General features: G+C 30.3%; 1 protein-coding gene across 1 annotated transcript in view; it reads right to left on the reverse strand.

The window, feature by feature from the left end:
• LOC119589220 (organic cation transporter protein-like) overlaps nt 1-488 on the reverse strand; it is a gene marked incomplete in the record, with an annotated part of 12,450 nt that overhangs the window by 4,691 nt on the left and 7,271 nt on the right.

Here is a 488-nt window from a genome sequence, read left to right on the forward strand (position 1 = left end):
ACGATTTCTAAAAAAAAATTTTTTTTTTTTTTAGTTTATTGTCTTATGTTACTCTAAATGTGAACATATAAAGATTATGTTATAAAAAGATAGTGTTCTTTAAACTGTGTAAAGTTTGATAATCCATATTGATCAAACCATTCAAAAACATGAAGACATTCTGAGTTTCGTTATGCAGAGTGTCACACTAATAATGATGTCCTGCCAGTTTGTCGTAATACACTTTTTATCTGCTGTTATAGAGTGAACAATGAAAAATATTTGTTTACTTAATGAGAGTTTCGAGTCGAGCTCTCCCATAAATTGTTTAAAATTCGTGAAGTGACCCTACTAATTATGCACAAACACCCACCGGATTTTTTTTCTTCTTTATTAAGAGATATCTACAAGTATGTGGTATTTTTGTACGTGTGCGCCTTTCCGCTAAAATCTGGAGTGCAGAAAATTATGATTATGGTCTTTGGGCAGTTTGAATGTTTTAAAAATAG

The sequence above is a fragment of the Penaeus monodon genome, chromosome 25 (genome assembly GCF_015228065.2).
Source record: "Penaeus monodon isolate SGIC_2016 chromosome 25, NSTDA_Pmon_1, whole genome shotgun sequence".
Taxonomy (NCBI): Eukaryota; Metazoa; Arthropoda; class Malacostraca; order Decapoda; family Penaeidae; genus Penaeus; species Penaeus monodon.